Genomic DNA, 9,648 nt, shown 5'->3' with positions numbered 1-9,648 from the left:
ACAGCCTGAAAACCATGTAGTGCAGTACACAAAATTTCCATAATATAAACTTATTGAAGAACTTAAACATCGACAACCATCTGTGACCTTCAGAAAAGTAAGCTTTTCATTAAAATACATCCCACATCTCACAGACATCCCATAAAGTCACTTATTCCAGTTAAATTCAGCCTACCCGGTGTACTGAATGGGAGCACACATAAGTTATTCCTAACATGGCCACATGACTGCCATAGTTTTTAGACAAAAAAAACACCACGGGAAAATGTGGGAACAGAGGGAGGGGAAAATACAACAAGAGGCAATACCCTGCATGAACTAAAACAAAAAGGACCTAACTCCACCCCTAGCAACAAAGAAAAGGCATCCAATTGGCTGGAACTTCAACCTAACAACAATAATTAACCCTCAACTGCCCTACAACTCATACTCCCAAACTGTCAATGCCTACGGATTTAAAAAAAGTTCCATATAAATGCCCTCTGGAGACATAAACACCCCAGCGGCCAATGTCAGCCTAAGGGGGGGGGTGTTCAATCTGTGCTGATATTGGAGAGATATTCAATGCTGCCATTAATGACAGCAGTAAAGGGTGTCAGATCTGACTTTTTAAAGTCAGATCTGTTTTGTCGGAAACGGCAGTGGATGATTTTCGACAATCCGTGGCTGTTTTCACTGATCCACAGACTTTTCAACACTTGACAGTCGGAACATTGAATTCGAACTGTCGAGTCACTGTCGGATCAGATGAGAATGGCCAAGGGATTCGACTGTCGGGACACTCTGACAGTTCTAATCCCATATTGAATACCCCCTTAAAACCCGTGTAGTAAAACTAATATAACATACTTATTATATACTTACTTACAAACTTCTCCAACAACTTAAACATGATATATATACAATATTTGTGGCCTTAAAAAAGTCAGCTTTTTATGAAAATAACATTTAAGTATGGTTGTGATGGAAAAGACCAGTTAATCAATGACCACTCATCTAAGGCAAATTGAAAAGTCCCTACAGCATGCAAGTTCCTACTTTCCTTTTACAATGGCAAGCAATAGGTTTCTGACTCCAATGCCAGTAAACTATCAGGCCCACCATAAAGACAGAGCCGTTGACCCCAATAGGGTTAAAACAGCCTACCTGGTTTATTGATGGGAAGTATCCTTAAACCACACAGCATGTGGGATACTTCCAAGTCTCCCAAGGCCAGAACTATTTAAGCTATTGCTGTGGTAGAGGCAGAACTAATTCAGAAAGAATAAGCGCCATCCTACCTGTGATCCAACCAGTAAGCCAGAAGACAGCCCTATAAGACCCAATGAGCCAATAACACAGAAAGTAAGGAACCATTCAAATGCAAAAGCCAGGCATCTTCCAATGAATACCAGCACTATAGTAAATCATATGCAATGCAATCGGACATATACAACAATCTGGCTAGTGGGACAGCATAACTCAGGAGGTTATTCTGGGTGGTGCGTAAATTTCCGAATTCTTTCGGAGCGGGCCGCACGCCACGCTGTGCGGACATTGTAAGAAGAAATGCCCACAGGTCCTCCGCATTCGGACGGACTCGCTCTCTAAGAAGAGGGTGTGTTTACGGACAACATCCAAACCGTGGCCACACAAAGATTCTGCACGGTCTTACAGCGTCAGAATGGACGGGAAGCTGTGACGGGAAGTGGGTATTAGTGATACCAAGTTCTGTCCATTGCTTGCAGTGTAAATGTGTGTAAAAAATGCAGCCGTGCTTTCAGCATATATTTGTGTGTTTTGTAATGGTCCATTTAGGCTGCAATGGTTCCAATTGAAGCAATGAAAAGAGTGTAATTAATGAGTAATGAGTAGAGGAGTGGATTGTATTGTGTTCAGCTGACAGTGGTTCAGGTGCGGCGGTACTAATTGGGCAATCCGAATGCCTAGCGCATGACCGAGTGGTGTCCGCAAAGTGAAACTTGCTTATGAAGACCGCATATTTCCTGCCTGTTGGTTTGTTTGCAGTCGGTGTTCTGTCCGAATGCACGCCTACCAGAATTAGTGCACTCCCTCGTGTACGCCCATGTATATGCCCAGTTTAGCCCACTTTGAAACTATGCCCCTGTGTACTTCCGAATGACGCCCATATTACGCCCATATTTCCCGAGTGAATGCGGTGCACATTTCTGTACGGTATTAGTGAAAACGAGTACGGAGACCGTGCGTGGCACATGCGCATAGCGTTGCCTACGCATGTGCAGACGGCTAAAAAACGCCATCCGAAAGAATTTGAAAATTTACGCCTCGACTAGAATAAGGCCCTCAGTGACCACAACCCAACTGTTCCACAGTTGAATGCCAGATTTGGCAATGACTGAGCAATGAATATGTGCAAACACAACAAAGGAAAACAGCTCACTAATGCAAAAGGCCATGTGACAGGCCATTGCAAAAGTGAGACAAAAAAAGAGGGTCTCATAAGGAGACAAACTAACAGACCAAGGGCATTATTCTAGTTCACTCTTTCTGACAAAATCCTTTTTAGATGGACAAAACCATGTGCAATGCAGGTGGGGCAGATGTAACTTGTGCAGAGAGAATTAGATTTGGGTGGGGTTTTACTTCAAAGTGAGATCTATATTGCAGTGTAAAAATAAAGCAGCCATTATTTACCCTGCACAGAAACAAAATAACTTACCCAAATCTAAATATCTCTGCACATTTTACATCTGCCCCCCTGCAGTGCACATGGTTTTGTCCATCTAAGAAGGATTTTGCCAGAAAGAGTAAACTAAAATAAGGCCCCAAATGCAGACAACAAATAACGAGAAAGTCAACATGAACCAACATGAACCTGTGATTATTGAGCATGATCAGAAAACTCTTGGTGGTAATCCAATTAGGATACAACTACAAAAAAGATGTACCAGCTTGTGTTTTATCAACTCCTGCCCTAAAACTTCCTATGACAAACAAGCTCCAGGATATGACTGGTGTTACCAGCAACATGCTTACCCCCCAAAATATGCCTACCACTGGGTCCACACAGGTGTTAGGTATCAGGCCAGCCATGGCAAAACCCTATTCTAACTCTGTTGTACCCCCCAGGCTGGGTGACCGACTCCTGCAGGTGTTCTAGTCTTCGCCTGTAGCCGTCACATTTGGAAGGGCGAGTTAAGCCCGCCCTAACTCCGGTACAGCCAGGTGTTAGGTATGGACAAGGAGCCGGGGACCCCCCCCCCCCCCCCGCAAACACCATAAAGCCAAACAACAAAAGCAATACATAATAAAGAAGAACCAATGAATGGGACGCCCCGTGGAAACGGGAGGCAGGAAAGAGATGCCTGCTAGGCCCCACAATAAACAGAGAATAGCCTGACCGGCTGTAAATGAATAAACAAGGCAGGAAATGAATAACGGAACAAAATATAACCCCCTGATGGGGCAACTCACGGAACCAGGAGAACCGAGGGAACAGCGTTCCACTGGGAAGAACCACAGGGAGCACAGGAATGAGCTCAGGCTGGTGGATAGAGTCAGCAGAAGCTCACACCGGCAGGGGATACTGGGCTGGCTCCCTTAAAAAGAATGCTGTGGCCAATCCCAGCTGAAGCCCAGCCCTGCCTTAATTATCAGCCCCTCGGACACCTGTGGTCCGCCTGCTATTTGGCCTTATAGAGGCCGTGCTATTAATTAGCCTGGCGGCGTCAGCCGTTGCTAGGCAACGACGCCGCCGTGAGGGGGCAGTTCCCCGGCCACCTTCCGGCGTCCCTGGTTGCCGGGAGATGAGAGGGCGGAGGACGGGAGCTGCGCCCGGCCGCTCTGTTCTCCGGCGTCTCTGGTTGCCTGGCAACCTGACGCCAGACCCGGAAGAACAGGTGGCTGGACGGAAGCGCAGCCCCATCCTACCCGCCGCACGCCCGCTGCGTGCAACAACAGGCTGATAGGCCCTGAACGTCCCCAGAGCTACGGATTTTGACTCTAGTCCCTCCAATCTGGCCAGATCACCTCCCAACAACTAGTCACATAATGCAGAAGACCACGGCACCAAAGCACAAAACTGATGCAACTGAAATTGGGAAAGTGCATCAACAATATATTTTTTAGTGCCCAGGAAGTTATACATCACAATCAAGATATTGTAGGAAAAGCAATGATAAATCCGGTGAGCGAGCAAATGGAGCATTGCCAAATGAATAATCCCCTGCACCAACCCATTGTTATTGCAAAAAAAAAAAACCTTCTCTCTCATAAGTTCTCCATTGTCTAGATTTAACTAAAGGTGCCCATACATGGTGCGACAGGGCAGTGGGATGAGATGCATGCTCCTGCGCACATCCCATTCCACAGCACATAAAGTCTGTGCAGCCCATGCTTTTAGTACTAGATTTCATCATATCTAGTACAAAAAGCACAGTGCTGTAATACATTGTATGCTTTTTGTACTAGATACTATGCAATCTAGATACTAAAAGCACGGAGTTCATCTCACCGTGTATGGGCACCTTAATAGTATGGTTATCTCTGGTTACCTATTGCTACCAATTAGGCACTTGCTCTTACTTTTTAAGAGAAAGACGTGGAGGCTGATGAAAATCAGCTATCTCTTTCTGACTTACAGGAAGAACATGCAAGTCTCGCATTTTTTGGAAGACCAACTCCCCTGCCCAGCCTCCCATTTAGCCAGTAAAGTGGCCAGTCCGAGTGGCTAAATCACGTCATTGTAGCCATGCCTCTGCTCTACAATTCCAGGTGGGGGTGGGGGTGGGGGGGGTATTGCTATAATAACACAATCCCGGCTACCACACCCCCATACCACCTCAATCTTGTGCTTTCTGCTACCATCCCACCCCCTTTTTATACATCATTTCCCCCACGTGGCCTCCCAGCGGAGCCAACCTCACTTCCCTCCTGGAGAGAGCAGCCCAGGAGTTGGCAGCTACAGTACGGGGTAGTGCCACACAGTTTTCAGAAATATCCACCTGGTATTGTGTTTTTAGTCAACAAGATTTAATTACACATATATTTATTAGCATCATATTAATATTGTATTAAAAATTACCATTTTTTGGTAAAATCTCTGCATGCAAATACAATCCGTGCCTATATGTGATCTTTTAACCAACAATTTTGTATGCATGTTTTAGTTAAATGTCTTGCTCTTGTAGTTTGGGTACTGTATGTTAAGTGCATCGGGAACCTTTCAAAAGTGACTGACAAGTGGAATGGTTCCATGTGGTTTGAACTATATTATTTTATTTTGTGGGAGCCAACCTGATGACATATCCTGTAAAAACTGTCAGTGCTTAAAGTACACATTCAGATGCATCTAAATTATAGAGAGCAGGAAAATGCAGCCTAGTAAAAATCTTAGGAAAGTGTTAGCACAGTTTGAGTCATCCTTGATTAACTGTTAGCTGGTTTTTCTTTGGATGCTTTCAAAGCCAGCATTTTGTATTTGAATACAGAGGAAAACAGTGGCGACTTATGGCTCATTTAATTGCAGTCTTTGAAACAGACTCATTGCAACATCAAGCATAATTCTCATTATTAAAAATAATTTTCATTATTTATGCATTTAAGATTTTTCAGCATATACATTAAACACAATGGTGGCCATTTAAAAAATGGCGGTGTTGAGGGAGGGGTTCACAACTGCAATTGTGGAATCACAAAAATGTATATGGATTTGCTTATATTCCTGGTTATCTGGATTTGAGCGGAATTGGCAGGTTTTGCTCATGATGGATTTCTCGGTACTTCTGTAGTTTCACGGCGCCGCCGCGCGCACACTCTGGCTTAGAAACTTGGCAGACTGCCAGAGGCTCTGATTAACCGTGCGCGTGCCGCTCTAGCTCAGACAGAGTGTGCTCGCGCCGCTCTAGCTGTACTGACAGCTACGTAAACAGCGTGGCGGCCTGGCAGCAGCGCGCTGCCCAGGCGCCAGCGTGGCGGCCGGGCAGCAGCAGCAGCGCGCTGCCCAGGCGCTGGCAGGTCACTGTGGTACTTGTAGTTCCACAGTGAAATAGGCAGCGCCTGGGCAGCGCTGACAACAGCGGGGGCAAGTGGACACACCCCGGGCACAACGCTGACGTGCCGGGGCTTGTAAAGTACTCACCCCGGCACAGCGCAGTATCCCCCATGTACACGCTAAATCCAATGGCTTGCAGCCTAGATCTAGGCGCTAATGCCCCTGGATTCACACTCCCTGCAAGCCGCTAAGAAGGAGGGGGGCGCCTGGATTTAGGCGCAAAACCCTCTGAATCCAGGCGCCTTGCGAGCCGCTAAGAAGGAGGGGGGCGCCTGGATTTAGGCGCAAAACCCTCTGAATCCAGGCGCCTTGCGAGCCGCTAAGAAGGAGGGGGGCGCCTGGATTTAGGTGCAAAAACCAGGCTCCCTGGGAGCCGCAAAGGTGGTTTAGCATCTAAATTTAGACGCTAAAGCGCCTGGATTTAGTTGGGTGGAGGGGTACATCTAAATTTAGACGCAAAAGCATCTAAATTTAGCTGGGTTTAGGGGTACACTATTAAAGCCCGTCCACAGTGGCAGTAGTCGACGCAACAGCTGTCGACTGTGTAAATCCCACTATCCACGCCCACCCGAAGCGTGGCGAGCGCAGCGAGCCCCGCGAGGGGCGGCGGTACGCGTCCTACGACCTTTTCATACCCCCACTATCCACGTCGACGTGGAGTTGAGAATAGAATAGTGTGGCGAGCGCAGCGAGCCACCGAGCCCGAAGCGTGGCGAGCGCAGCGCGCCCCGCGAGGGGACGCGGATACCTTCACAGGTAAACGCGTCCCCTCGCGGGCTTCACAGGTGTCCGCAGCGACGCGGACACCTGTGAAGCCCGCGAGGGGACGCGTTTACCTGTGAAGGTATCCGCGTCCCCTCGCGGGGCTCGCTGCGCTCGCCACGCTTCGGGCTCGGTGGCTCGCTGCGCTCGCCACACTATTCTATTCTCAACTCCACGCCGACGTGGATAGTGGGGGTATAAAAAAGGTCGTAGGACGCGTACCGCCGCCCCTCGCGGGGCTCGCTGCGCTCGCCACACTTCGGGTGGGCGTGGATAGTGGGATTTACACAGTCGACAGCTGTTGCGTCGACTACTGCCACTGTGGACGGGCTTTAATAGTGTACCCCTAAACCCAGCTAAATTTAGATGCTTTTGCGTCTAAATTTAGATGTACCCCTCCACCCAACTAAATCCAGGCGCTTTAGCGTCTAAATTTAGATGCTAAACCACCTTTGCGGCTCCCAGGGAGCCTGGTTTTTGCGCCTAAATCCAGGCGCCCCCCTCCTTCTTAGCGGCTTGCAGGGAGTGTGAATCCAGGGGCATTAGCGCCTAGATCTAGGCCGCAAGCCATTGGATTTAGCGTGTACATGGGGGATACTGCGCTGTGCCGGGGTGAGTACTTTACAAGCCCCGGCACGTCAGCGTTGTGCCCGGGGTGTGTCCACTTGCCCCCGCTGTTGTCAGCGCTGCCCAGGCGCTGCCTATTTCACTGTGGAACTACAAGTACCACAGTGACCTGCCAGCGCCTGGGCAGCGCGCTGCTGCTGCTGCCCGGCCGCCACGCTGTTTACGTAGCTGTCAGTACAGCTAGAGCGGCGCGAGCACACTCTGTCTGAGCTAGAGCGGCACGCGCACGGTTAATCAGAGCCTCTGGCAGTCTGCCAAGTTTCTGAGACAGAGTGTGCGCGCGGCGGCGCCGTGAAACTACAGAAGTACCGATTTCTCTATAGGAAGGGTGCGTGGCCCACAGCAGAGAAACAGACACGCTTGTGCAATATTTTTCTAGAGAGTTGATTCCTATAAGATCAAGTGATGGTGAAGGTAATTTTCTTCCTACTGGATGCCTCCAGATGTGTTCTGTGGATTAGGGCGGCAGTGGGAGGGCTTAGAGGGGAAGTGGGAGGGTATCGGGGGTGCGGAAGGTGAGAGTCACGCTGCGGGGGAAGGGCACTGAGGGTCTGAGACCTGTTGCAGAGGCTTGTATCCCTTGCAAGCAGGATACAAGCTGCAGGGGGTTGGGGAGGGGGGGAATCAAGCTGCGAGGACTCCCTGCATTCAGGTGACACCACCAAAAATCCAGCAAAATCGGTAATTCGGCTCAGTGATGGAAGCGACGATGCCGGAAAATTGGTGGTGTACCTGTATTATACAGTAGATGTAATGAGCTTTTTGTTCCATCTCCAGAAGAACTGAACAAAAGGCTGCAGTACTGTTGCTCCATACTTATACCTGCCGTTTTATGATACAAATGTATTATATTTCTGGGCATTTAAAAAAACAATGATGTAAGGTAAATGGAGAGGTAATTTATTCAGTGCCGTTTAATATGATGGCAGCCAAGGGATGACCAGTGTACCCCACACATGCCCCTGTGTATTACTACATAACCAGCATGGGGGTACTGTGTCATATCATAACTGGGGTTACTGTATGGTATGATGTGAACTGTGGGCCTGATTCAGACCTGTTGGCTGGGCTAGCAGGTAAGCGCCAACTGCCAAATGCCCCTCCCCCACACCATCCGAATCCCCGCAATAGCATTTGGCTGCCTGTACAAAAATGTATTAGATGGTCGCTCACCATCAAATTATTTTTTTCTCTGTTCGCAGATATGTCAGTCTGAATTCAGGGAGGGCGCGGACATCATGTGATGTCAGTTGACCACCCCACGCATGCATTAACATAATAAAAACCACTGGGCGTTCCCCTGCAATCACCCCCTGCCCGTGCGAATGGATCTGAATCGGCCCCAGTGTGTTTAACACATTTGTGGTGCTGGAAGTATTTGCATAGTGCGCTTTTTAATAACATCTCCAGCATGTCATACAGACAATTATATTGGTTGGGCTCCCACAAGTTCGTAATCTAGGGCTGCCTGTAGCAGCATGTACTGTACATAGCGGGCTGGGAACACACCCTATCAAAGCAGCTGTACAGCTTTTCCATGCTGAGTAGGTTGGAAGGTGCACACGCATTGTCATCATGTCACATCCGGATGTTGTACATCACTGCAGTGGAGCAAGCTACCACCATAAGCCAGGTCAGAACAGAAGTTTGCTTGTGCTGTGGTGAATTAGACAGTTAATGGGTCTAGGGTAGGGGCGGGTATCGTGAGTTGGTTATTGAAGGGCCCGGGGCATGCTCTCATGTGGAATTTGAGTGGGGGAGTACTGTAAGGTGGACAGTGAGTGCTGCTAGGGGTCATTGAGGGTGTCAGTGAGTGCAATCATGAGGTCAGGGAGGAGGGGTCAGGGAGTGCAAAGATGAGTCAGGGAGGAGGGGTCAGTGAGTGTTCCGATGAGGTCAGGGAGGAGGGGTCAGTCAGTGAGCGACGAGAGGGTAAGTGTGTGCTGTGAGATCAGTGTGTGCTGCAAGAGGCCCAGTCATGGGAATTAGAGATGTGCACCGGCCACTTTTCGGGTTTTGGGTTCTGATTACCTTGAGGTTTTGGGTTCTAATGGGTTTTGGCAAAACACCTCCTAAGTGTTTTGTGTTTGGATTTATTTGGGTTTTGGGTTCTGATTTTTTTGTTAAAAAAAGCCTAAAAACAGCTAAAATGGCAGAATTTGGTGTTTTTTTTTGCTCCTACGCTATATTGACCTCAATAACATTCATTTACACTCATTTCCAGTGTATTCTGAACACCTCACACC

This window comes from Crinia signifera, chromosome 4 (genome assembly GCF_055691185.1).
Source record: "Crinia signifera chromosome 4, ASM5569118v1, whole genome shotgun sequence".
NCBI classification, from domain to species: Eukaryota; Metazoa; Chordata; class Amphibia; order Anura; family Myobatrachidae; genus Crinia; species Crinia signifera.
This window is presented reverse-complemented; position numbering follows the sequence as displayed.